The sequence below is a fragment of the Sus scrofa genome, chromosome 12, assembly GCF_000003025.6.
Source record: "Sus scrofa isolate TJ Tabasco breed Duroc chromosome 12, Sscrofa11.1, whole genome shotgun sequence".
In the NCBI taxonomy this organism is placed as follows: Eukaryota; Metazoa; Chordata; class Mammalia; order Artiodactyla; family Suidae; genus Sus; species Sus scrofa.
In genome coordinates, this window is record NC_010454.4 from 51,661,889 (window position 1) to 51,674,030 (window position 12,142).

Genomic DNA, 12,142 nt, shown 5'->3' on the forward strand with positions numbered 1-12,142 from the left:
ATTTCCATATGTTATAAGTTCAATAAAGCAAATATAAATATACGAATATATAAACATTTATAGATATAAATATTTATGTGTATAATATATACATTTTACATATATATTTAAAACTGCTTTTTAAAACTCATTAAAATATTCAGGTATACTCTGTTATAATTACATAATTACCTTTACAGAGGACTGTGTTTTTCTCAAATGACTTCAAATTTCTGTCTGTAATCACCTGCTTTCAGCTGAAGAACTTCCTTTAGTATTGCTTATAAGGCAGTCTGCTAAGGAAAAAATTCTCCATTTTTGTTTATCTGAGAATGTCTTCATTTCATCTTCATCTTAGAAAGAGGCTTTTGCTGTACGAGATTCTTGGTCAACAGGCGCTCTCCCAACTCACCGAGCATTTAAAATGTCATCCCACTGCCTTCTTGCTTCTATTTTCCCTAATGACAAGTCAGCTGTCAATCTTATGATGTGTCTGTATGTGGATCTCGCTGCACATCTCTATCCTACTTGGAGTTTAATGAGCTTCTTAGATGTGCAGATTACTGGTTCTCATCAAATATGGGGATTTTCAGCCATTACCTCTTCAAATATATACATATTTTTTTGTCTTTTTGCCTTTTCTAGGGCTGCTTCCCGTGGCTTATGGAGGTTCCCAGGCTAGGGGTCTAATCAGAGCTGTAGCCTCTGGCCTCTGCCACAGCCACACAGGATCAAAGCCACGTCTGTGACCTACACAGCTCATGGCAATGCCAGATCCTTAACCCACTGAGCAAGGCCAGGGATGGAACCTGAAACCTCATGGTTCCTAGTCGGATTTGTTAACCACTGAGCCACGACGGGAACTCCTTCAAATATTTTCTTTTCCTCTTTCTCTCAACTCCTTCAAGCACACCCACTACATGTTTGTTAGCATAGTTAATTGTCTATGAGGCTTTGTTTTCTTTCTTCTCTTCAGACTGGATGATCACAACTGATCTATCTTCAAGTTAATAAATTCTTTCTTAACTTCTGCTAATTCAGAACTATTGTTGCACTCCTATAGTGATTTTTTCATTTTAGTTACTGTACTTTTCAACCCCAGAATTTCCATTTTTTGTTAGTTTCTCCTTATTGATATTCTCTATTTGATGAAACAGTATCACTTTTTTTTTCTTTTAAACTTCTTTAAGCAGTTTTTTTCAGCTCTTTAAACTTAGACTACCTTGAAGTCTCAGTTAAATCTGACATCTGGTCATCCTCATAAGCATTGCATGCCTTTTTTCTTTGGGTCACAGTTTCTCCTAAACTTAAAAAAAAAAATTGATAATACATTGCAGTAGTATTAGCAACTCATTATTGTTGTCTGCTCTTTGTTTGGTGGTTGGCTGGATTTTAGTAAAATCTATTTCTTCTCTTCCACTTCCTTCAGCTTCTGCAATGTGAAATCTTTGATGTTGCTCCTCAGAAGGTACAGCTTTGACCATGGGAAGAGTCACTCTGGGATGACAACATTTTTTAGCAGGGTTCCCTTTTGAGTGTCTATTTCCCCGACCACATCCATCTGTCAAACTCCACCTAACCGTTGGTGCTCTTATCTCTGAGTGATATATCTGCTTTAGGAAGAAGGCACTGAGGGGCGGGAGATGACATGGTAGCCTCTGACCTCCCTGGTTTGCTTCTCCCAGCCTGGAACCTCCATCCAACAAACAAGTTATGCAAGGGCCATCAGGGCCCCAGTATTCTCAATCTGCAGCATCCAAGTTAGAGCCTCCATCCTAAGTAGTAGGAGCCAGACAGAAGAAAGGCGCTCCAGACCTCATGGCCACACTCAGCTGAAACTTGGCCTCTACAACACATAGCTGGGGTTGGGAGAGTTCTACAGTCCTCAGGCGAGAGGGAGACTTGTGCTTTTAGTATCACCTGCCTGATGTACGGTTTCTGTCTCACCAGGTTGGGAGGGACAAGAAAGGGAATGGTTCATGGATCAAATGCCACAGACTCTATTTTTACAAAGATTTAACAGATTTTCTTGAAAAAAAAAAAAAAAAAGCTGCATTTCCTGAATGCCTTAGACTACTTCTAGAGATTTAAACAGCTGGGTTTTGCGTGTGTGTGTGTCAGTTTTTAATCACTGCACTGGTGGCATATGGAAGTTTCAGGACCAGGGACTGAACTGCTGCAACCTACACCACAGCTGCAGCAATGCTGGATCCTTTAACCCACTGCACTGAGCCAGGGATCAAACCTGCATCTCCAAAACAATATGAGCTACTTCAGTCAGCTTCTTAACCCACTTGCCACAGTGGGAACTCCCTAAACAGCTGTTCTTTAAAATAACGTTCACACAGTTTTGCTGGCCACTGGGTCTGTGGTGATCCTCACAGTGCTGCACTAGAAGTGGCACTCTCAAACTTATCATTTACCCATAAATATTTCAAGACATTGCCCTAAAAGATAAAGACCATTTTTCATCTTTTTTTTTTTTTTGCCTTTTCTATGGCCGCACCCACAGCATATGGGGGTTCCCAGGCTAAGGATCTAATTGGAGCTGTAGCCGCCAGCCTACACCACAGCTCACGGCAACGCCAGATCCTTAACCCACTGAGCAAGGCCAGGGATCAAACCCATAACCTCATGGTTCCTAGTCAGATTCATTAACCACTGAGCCACGATGAGAACGCCTAAAGACCATTTTTTAAAAAACACATAACATAAAATTTACCATCTTAACCATTTTCAGTGGTATTAAGTTATTCACACTGTGCAACCAATCTCCGAAACTTTCCATCTTACGAAGCTAAAACTACACCCGCTAAGCAGCAGCTCGCTATTTTCTCTTCCTCCAAGCCCTGGGCAACCACACTCTACTTTGCTTCTCTGAGTTTAATTTTTCTAGACACTTCACATAAGTGAAATCATACTGTCTTTTTCTGACTGGTTTACTTCACTTTATAAGGACCATTTTCACATCTGAAAAATATTAACAATACCTGTCTATCTCAATCAGTGTTGAAATTTCCACTTCATTGTTTAAAATAGTCCAGCTCTTTGATTCAGAATCCAAATAATGTTTATATACTACATGTATACTAGTTACATGTATCTTAAGTCTCTTTTAATCTATAGGTTTCTCCTCTATCTCTTTTTTCCTTGTACTGTATTTATTGAGGGAACCAAGTTGTTTTGTACAACTTCTCACAGTCTGGGTTTTGCTAACTGCACACCTACAATACAGCTGAACTTGTTCCTTTGTTCTTTGTGTTTCCTATAAACAGGTGGTTCAATGGAGTGGGTCACCATCTACCTGAGCCCATTCTTCCTCGTAAATCTTAAGACAGTCTGGAAGATCCATGAGGAAAAAAACTAGTTTTAATTGGAACTGCTGTGAAGTAAGAGTGAGCATCTTTACCAACACTGAGTCTTTTCCACCTATGACCACGGTACTTCATTTCACTTATTTAGGTTTTCTTGTAAACACTGTTTTCCAACTCTGCTCCATAAACGTTGTATACATCTTTGGTTAGACTTACTCCCAAGTGATGAAGGATTATGATTTTTTTTTTCTTTCTGTTTTTTATTTGCTTCAGGGCTGCTGCTTCTTCTTTTACTTCTCTGGTTGTTACTGCCACAGACACATTACTGATTTTTCTATACTGATGTTCATTTCAACAGTCTTGATAACTCTCTTTTAGTTCTAATGCTGTGGACTTTCCTGGTTCTTCCATGTTGTTAATCATACAGATTCCACAAAGACAAAACTATCTGTAACTTCCCAAACTTTATAACTAATTTCTTTATGTTTTATCATATAAAGAATAATTACAATAATATACTTTATATTGTATATTACATTATATTTTATTACTGTGTATTGTATAATAAAATTATATTATTATTGTAAATTATTATTGTATATTTTACTATAGGAGGCCCTATACTACCAAAATGAATTAAAGTCCTGACATTAGGCCTTCTTGTCTTGTTTTATAATTAGTATAATATATGCTATCAGTTTCTAATAGAATCAGAAAAGCCCCTTCAATTCTTTGCTTGCTAGGAACTACCATGAACTCATATCACTAAAGTGTATTAAATTTTATTGAATGCCCTTTCTTGTTTTTCTTTCAATTTGTTAATGTAGTGAGTTACATCAACAGATGTTGTAATGTTAAACTATCCCTGTGTTCCTGGTATGCATGGTTTTGGTATAACAATATATTTTTTTTTTTTTGTCTTTTGTCTTTTGTTGTTGTTGCTATCTCTTGGGCCGCTTCCGCGGCATATGGAGGTTCCCAGGCTAGGGGTTGAATCGGAGCTGTAGCCACCGGCCTACACCAGAGCCACAGCAACGCGGGATCCGAGCCGCGTCTGCAACCTACACCACAGCTCACGGCAACGCCGGATCGTTAACCCACTGGGCAAGGGCAGGGACCGAACCCGCGACCTCATGGTTCCTAGTCGGATTCGTTAACCACTGCGCCACGACGGGAACTCCTGGTATAACAATTTTAACACATGCTGAGGTTAATTTCACTTAGGATTTTAAAGTTATGGTCATAAATGAGACTGGTTTATTGGTACACTAATATTACTACTTCTTATTTAAATAACAAGGTTACACGAATCCCACAAAATAAGCTGGATAGCTCTCTTTTATTCTTGTTTCTAACACAGTATATGAAATATAGGAACAAATTTTCCTTGAAGATTTAACAAAATTTGCCGATAAAACCTAAGCCTGTGGCACCCTTTTGTAAATAAGAATTCAGCTTATTAATTCAGTTTGTCCTATGGTTATGGTTTATTTAGTTTCTATTTGAGGGAGCTTTGGTAATTTATATTTCCTAGAAAATTATTCATAAAAATTTACACTATTTTGGCATAGACATACATACACTGTACTTTTATATTTTCACATCTCTACAGTGTAATTGTCCCATCTGTATTTTTTATTAGTTTTTTCCAAAAGATGTTTTTTATTATTATAGTTGATTTATCATATTGTGTTAGTTTCAAGCATAGAGCAAATTAATTCAGTTATATAGTTTTTCAGATTCTTTTTCCATTATACGTTATTACAAGATGTTGAAGGAGTTCCTGTTGTGGCTCAGGGGAAACAAATTTGACTGGTATCTATGAGGATGCAGGTTTGATCCTTGGCCTCGCTCAGTGGGTTAAGGATCCAGCATTGCCATGAGCCATGTTGTAACAGGTCACTGACACGGCTCAGATCTGGCATTGCTGTGACTGTGGCATAAGCCAACGGCTACAGCTCCAATTCAACCCCTAGCCTGGGAACCTCCATATGCTGTGAGTTTGGCCATAAAAATACAAAAAAAAAAAAAAAAAAAAAAAAAAAAAAAGATATTGCATATAGTCAGTCTCCTGTCCTATACAGTAAATCCTTGTTGTTAATCTACTTTAGGTATAGTGGTTAGTTTTCTGTTAATCTCACTACCCTAAATTAGCCCTCGCCACCTCCCCTTCCCCTTTGGTAACCGTAAGTGTGCTTTCTATGTGTATGAGTCTGTTTCAGTTTTTTTGTTTTTTGGGTTTTTGACTTTTCTCCTTTTCTAGGGCCGCTCCTGCAGCACATGGAGGTTCCCAGGCTAGAGGTCTAATCAGAGCTATAGCTGCCAGCCTACACCAGAACCACAGCAACACCAGATCCGAACCGCGTCTGTGACCTACACCACAGCTCACGGCAACACTGGATCCTTTAACCCACTGAACGAGGCCAGGGATCGAACCTGAAACCTCATGGTTCCTAGTCGGATTCGTTAACCACTGAGCCACAACAGGAATTCCTGTTTCAGTTTTGTATACAGATTCATTTGCGTTATTTTTTAGATTCCACATATAAGTGATAGCATATTAATATCTGTCGTTCTCTGCCTGACTTACTTTACTTAGTGTGATATTCTCTAGGTCCATCCATGTTGCTGCAAATGGCAGCATTTCGTCTTCTTTTTTTTTTTTTTTTTGGTCTTTTTAGGGCCACACCCATGGCATATGGAGATTCCCAGGCTAGGAGTCAAATCAGAGCTGCAGCCACTGGCCTACACTACAGCCACAACAACAAGGGATCCAAGCCGAGTCTGCAACCTACACCACAGCTCATGGCAACACCAGATCCTTAACCCACTGAGCAAGGCCAGGGATCGAACCTGAAACCTCATGGACACTAGTAAATTCATTTCCACTGAGCAACAAGAGGAACTCCAGTATCTCATTTTTTTTTAAGGCTGAGTAATATTACACACACACACATCTTCTTAAACCAACTATCTGGTTTTTGTTTGTTTGTTTGTTTTTGTCTTTTTGCCTTTTCTTGGGCAGCTCCCTCAGCATATGGAGGTTCCCAGGCTATGGGTCCAATTGGAGCTGTAGCTGCCAGCCTACACCAGAGCCACAGAAACTTGGGATCTGAGCCTCGTCTGCAACCTACACCACGGCTCACGGCAACGCTGGATCCTTAACTCACTGAGCAAGGCCAGGGATCAAACCTGCAACCTCATGGTTCCTAGTCAGATTTGTTAACCACTGAGCCATGATGGGAACTCCCCAACTATCTGTTAATGGGCACTTTGGTTGTTTCCATGTCTTGGCTATTGTGAACAGTGCTGCCATGGAAGACCTAAATAGACATTTCTCCAAAGAAGACATACAGATTCATGGCCAATAGGGAAATTAAAAGATACTCAACATCGCCAATTATTAGAGAAATGCAAAACAAAACTATAATGAGGTATCACTTCACACCAGTCAGAGTAACTATCACTAAAACATCTACAAATAACAAATTCTAGAGAGTGTGTGGAGAAAAGGGAATCAACCTACAGTGAGGATGTAACTGGTGCAGCCACTATGGAAAGCAGTAGGGAGGTTCCTTAAAAACTAAAATTAGAATAAAACTCTTAGGGGAAAACATAGGCCAAACACTCTCTGACATAAAAGACAGCAACATCTTCTCAGATCCACCTCTTAGAGTAATGACAGTAAGAACAAAAGTAAATAAATGGGTCTTAATGAAACTTAAAAAGTTTCTGCACAGCAAAGGAAACCCTAAACAAAACAAAAAGACAACCCACAGAATGGGAGAACATATTTGCAAATGAATTGACTGACAAGGGATTAATCTCCAAAATTTATAAACACCTTCTGCAGCTCCATACCAAAAAAAATAAACGACCCCATCAAAAAATGGACAGAAGATCTCAACAGACAATTCTCCCAGGAAGACATACCGATGGCCAAAAAACACATAAAAAGATGTTCAACGTCACTCATTATCAGAGAGATGCAAATCAAAACCACTATGAGGTACCACCTTACACCAGCCAGAATGGCCATCATCCAAAAGTCTACAAACAATAAGTGCTGGAAGAGTGTGTGGAGAAAAAAGAACCTTATTACATTGTTGGCGGGAATGTAAATTGGTGCAACCACTGTGGAAAGCAGTATGGAGATGCCTCAGAAAACTAAACATAGAACTCCCATTTGATCCAGCAAGCCCACTCCTGGGCATCTCTCCAGAGAAAGCCATGGCTCGAAAGGACACATGTACTCCAGTGTTCACTGCAGCACTATCTGCAACAGCCAAGACATGGAAACATCCTAAATGTCCATCGACAGAGGAGTGGATCAAGAAGATGTGGTACATATACACAATGGAATATTACTCAGGCATTAAAAGGAACAAAATAATGGCACTTTTAGCACATGGATGGACCTAGAAATTATCACGCTAAGTGAAGTCAGTCAGACAATGAGACACCAACATCAAATGCTATCACTTACATGTGGAATCCAAAAAAAGGACACAATGAACTTCTTTGCAGAATAGATGCTGACTCACAGACACTGAAAAACTTATGGTCTCCAAAGGAGACAGCTTGGGGGGTGGGGGGATGTGCTTGGGCTGTGGGATGGAAATCCTGTGAAATTAGATTGTTATGATCATTATACACTACAGATGTGATAAATTCGAGGAATAAAAAAATAACAAAGTATAAAAAAAAAGATGTGGTACATATTCATAACGAAATATTACTCAGCCATTAAAAGGAAAGAAATGGGAGTTCCCGTCGTGGCGCAGTGGTTAAAGAATCCAACTAAGAACCATGAGGTTGCAGGTTCGGTCCCTGCCCTTGCTCAGCGGGTTAACGATCTGGCGTTACCGTGAGCTGTGGTGTAGGTCGCAGACGCGGCTCGGATCCCGCGTTGCTGTGGCTCTGGCGTAGGCTGGCGGCTATAGCTCCGATTCGACCCCTAGCCTGGGAACCTCCATATGCCTCGGGAGAGGCCCTAGAAATGGCAAAAAAAAAAAAAAAAAAAAAAAAAAAAAAAAAGGAAAGAAATGACAGCATTTTTAGCAACATGGATGGACCTAGAAATGATCATGCTAAGTGAACTCAGTCAGACAATGAGACACCAACATCAAATGCTATCACTGATATGTGGAATCCAAAAAAAGGACACAATGAACTTCTTTGCAGAACAGATACTGACTCAGATTTGAAAAAGTTATGGTTTCCAAATGAGACAGGATGGGGGCGGGGGGATGCACTGAGGGTTTGGGATGGAAACGCTATAAAATTTGGTTGTGAGGACTGTTGTACAACTATAAATGTAATAAAATTCATTCTTTAAAAAACAAAATCTAAAAGATTTAAAAAATAAAACTAAAATTAGAGTTGCCATATCATCCAGCAATCCCACTCCTGGGAAAAAAACTCCAGTTCAAAAAGATACATGTACCCCAATGTTCACAGCAGCACTATTTACAAGAGCCAAGACATAGAAGAAAGCTACATGTCCATCAGCAGGTGAATGGATAAAGAAGATGTGGTGTGTGTGTGCGCAGGATCTAAAATACGATACAGATAAACTTGTTTACAAAATAGAAACAGAGTCGCAGATACAGAAAACAAATTCATGGTTACCAAAGGAGAAAGGAGGTGGTGGAGGGGTAAATTAGGAGTGTGGGATTAGCAGATACAAAACATTATACACAAAATAGATAATAAACAAGGTCCTACCGTACAGCACAGGGAACTCTATTCAAAATCCTGCAGAGGAGTTCCCATTGTAACTCAGCGGTAATCAACCTACTAGTAGCCATGAGGATGTGGGTTTGATCCCTGGCCCCTGCTCAGTGGGTTAAGGATCCGGTGTTGCCAAGAGCTGCAATGCAGGTCGCAGATGTGGCTCAGATCTGATGTTGCTGTGACTGTGGTATAGGCCATTGGCTACAATTCTGACTTGACTCCTAGCCTGGGAACTTCCATATGACACAGGTGCAGCCCTAAAAAAACTTTTTAAGTTTTAATTTATTTTAAATCCTGTAATAAACCATAATGGAAAAGAATTTGAAAAAACACATATGTATAACTGATCACTCTGCTGTACACCAGAAACACTATAAATCAACTATATCTCAATTTTTAAAAATTTAAATTTTTTGTTTTGTTTTTTTGCCTTCTCTTGGGCCGCTCCCAAGGCATATGGAGATTCCCAGGGGTCTAATCGGAGCCGTAGCCACCGGCCTACACTAGAGCTACAGCAACTCAGGATCTGAGCCGCGCCTGTAACCTACACCACGGCTCACAGCAACGCTGGATCCTTAACCCACTGAGCAAGGCCAGGGATCGAACCTGCAACCTCATGTTCTAGTCGGATTCTTTAACCACCGAGCCACGACGGGAACTCCAAAATTTTAAATTTTTTAACTACTGCTGCTATAAACACATATTTCTTTCTTCTTTTTTTTTTTTTAGGGCCGCATCAGAGGCATATGGAAATTCCTGGGATAAGGGTCGAATCAGAGCTATAGCTGCCGGCCTGCACCACAGCCACACCAGCTCAGGATCCAAGCCACATCTGTGACCTACACCAGGGCTCATGACAGTGCCGGATCCTTAACCCACTGGTCAAAGCCAGGGATCGAACCCGCAACCTTATGGTTAGTGGTCAGATTTGTTTCCAATGCACCACAATGGGAACTCCCACATGTATCTTTTCAAGTTAGAGTTTATGATTTCTATTTCATCCCCCACCCCCCCCTTTTTTTTTTTTTTTTTTTTTTGCTTTTTAGGCCCATACTCATGGCATATGGAAGTTCCCAGGCTAGAGATCCAATCAGAGCTTAGCTGCCGGCCTACACCACAGCCACAGCAACGTGAGATCCCAGCCACATCTGTGACCTACACCACGGCTCAAGGCAACACTGGGTCCCCCACCCACTGAGTGAGGCCCGGGATGGAACCCATATCCTCATGGATACAAGGCGGATTGTTTCTGCCACGCCACAATAGGAACTCCTATTTCATTAATTTCTACTGTTATTTTATTTCTCCTATTTCCTTTTGGTGACTCTTTTTCTAGCTTCTGGAGATGAACACAAGTCATTTAGTTTCAATTTCTTATGTCTTTTAATATGTTAATAAATGCTTTTAAAGTCATCAGCTTACTTTCAAAGTATTGTTTTAGCTGCATCCTACAAGTATCTTCATTGTATTCTAAGCATTCTGCAATCTCCTTTATGATTTCCGCTTTAACTCATGAGTAATAGGAATGTATTCTTAGTTTCCAAACTTCTAAAAAATACTTACATTGTTTAAAATCTTTCAAAATGCATTAGGTAATCAGCTTGACTTTTTAAATATGTTGAGTCTTCCTTTGAGATACATGCAATTTTTTTTTTTTTTGGTCTTTTTAGAGCCACACCCGCAGCAAGTGGAAGCTCTCAGCTCCCACTGGAGCTGCAGCTGCCAGACTACAACACAGCCACAGCCACACAGGATCTGAGCGGCATTTGTGACCTACACCACAGCTTACAACACTAGATCTTTAAGCCACTGAGTGAGGCCAGGGAATGAATTCGTATCCTCATGGATACTGGTCAGGTTTATAACCCACTGAGCCACAATGGGAACTCCAAGGTGTGCTTTTTAAAAGATTTCCTGGTTTTCATGGTTGGTGGTGTTTCTTACACCCTACATAATTCCTCTATGTTTACTTTTCTTCTTGTGAATGTTATCTTTACTAGTTCTTCTGGTGATTTATGTTGAGTGATAAATGCTCTCAGTTTTTGAATGCCTGAAATATCTATTTTGTTCTCACTCATTAATAATTCAGCTACACATAAAATTTTAGGTTGACAACTGCTTTTTCTCTGCACTTTGAAGAGATGTCTCCTGGCATCTCTTCTGCTTATGTGGTATCTCCTATCAGCATAACTGCTGCTTCCCTCCGGCAGCTTTCAATATTTTCTTTTCATTCTTAATATTCCACAGTTTAAGACACATCAGAGTATGAATTTACTTTTTAAAAATTTTTTAATTGAAATGTAGTTGATTTACAATGTTGTGTCAGGTGTACAGAAAGGTGATTCAGTTATACATATATGTAGATGTATGTATTCTTTTTATATTACCTTCCAATATAGGTTATGAAGTTACTATTATTTATCCTACTTGGTACTCCGTGTTTACGTTGAGGACTCATTTCTGTTTCTTTGTTTTTTTGTGTTTTTCTTTTTCCCAGGGCAGCTACAGCGGCATATGGAGGTTCCCAGGCTAGGGGTCCAAACGGAGCTATAGCCGCAGGCCTATGCCAGAGCCACAGCAACTCGGGATCCAAGCCTCATCTGCGACCTACACCACAGCTCACGGCAATGCTGGATCCTTAACCCACTGAGCAAGGCAAGGGATTGAACCTGCAACCTCATGGTTCCTAGTCGGATTCACTAACCACCGAGCCACGATGGGAACTCCTCATTTCTGTTTCTTAATACCTGAAAAGTCTTTTATTACCTCCTCAGATATTCTCTACTAATGCCTCCATTCCTTCTCCTGGAATCCTTTTTAGATGTTTGCTGGAGACAATTCATCTTCCATGTCACCTGCTTATTGATATTTCTCTCTTTGTCTCACTGGGAAGGAGAACTTCTCAATATGGTTTTTAATTTACTAAAATCTCTTTGTCTATAGTTTCGACTATCTATTTACATTATTTCTCTTTATTTACTGTGTTTCCAAGATTTCTAATGTGTTTAATTTTTTAAATATATTCTAGTTTTATTTCCACATCTAAGCACAAACTTATGGCATCTGAACCACAAATTACTCCCTTTTTTTGTCTTTTTGTGTGTGTGTGTGTG

General features: G+C 39.8%; 1 protein-coding gene across 9 annotated transcripts in view; it reads right to left on the minus strand.

Moving 5' to 3' along the window:
- The window catches only part of RABEP1 (rabaptin, RAB GTPase binding effector protein 1), a 265,953-nt gene that overhangs the window by 59,661 nt on the left and 194,150 nt on the right, over positions 1 to 12,142 (minus strand). The window lies entirely within an intron of this gene.